Source organism: Trachymyrmex cornetzi, unplaced genomic scaffold (genome assembly GCF_001594075.2).
Source record: "Trachymyrmex cornetzi isolate Tcor2-1 unplaced genomic scaffold, Tcor1.1 scaffold2127, whole genome shotgun sequence".
NCBI classification, from domain to species: Eukaryota; Metazoa; Arthropoda; class Insecta; order Hymenoptera; family Formicidae; genus Trachymyrmex; species Trachymyrmex cornetzi.
In genome coordinates this window covers 8,983-9,320 of record NW_017296768.1, presented here as the reverse complement: position 1 = coordinate 9,320, position 338 = coordinate 8,983, and positions in this window count along the sequence as shown.

Genomic DNA, 338 nt, shown 5'->3' with positions numbered 1-338 from the left:
TACATTAAAGTTTTCTAATTTTATAATTTTAATCATAAAAAATACTAATATATACTTAAAAATTATGATATATTATGATATATTACTGTATATATTATATATGTATATATATATATATATGTGGGAATCCTAGTCCCCGCAAGTGACAGGCCTTTGTATGTGCAGGGCGCTACATGCGAATGCGCCCTATGGTCGACAGTCGATAGCGCGACAATCAATGGCGTGACCGTGGTATAAGGATAAGGGTATGCTCACGCCGTGGATACCTACTGCGCAGTCAAAGTGTGACGTCACTCTCGGGGTCAATCAGACCGCCCAAACGAAAACATGGCGGCTCC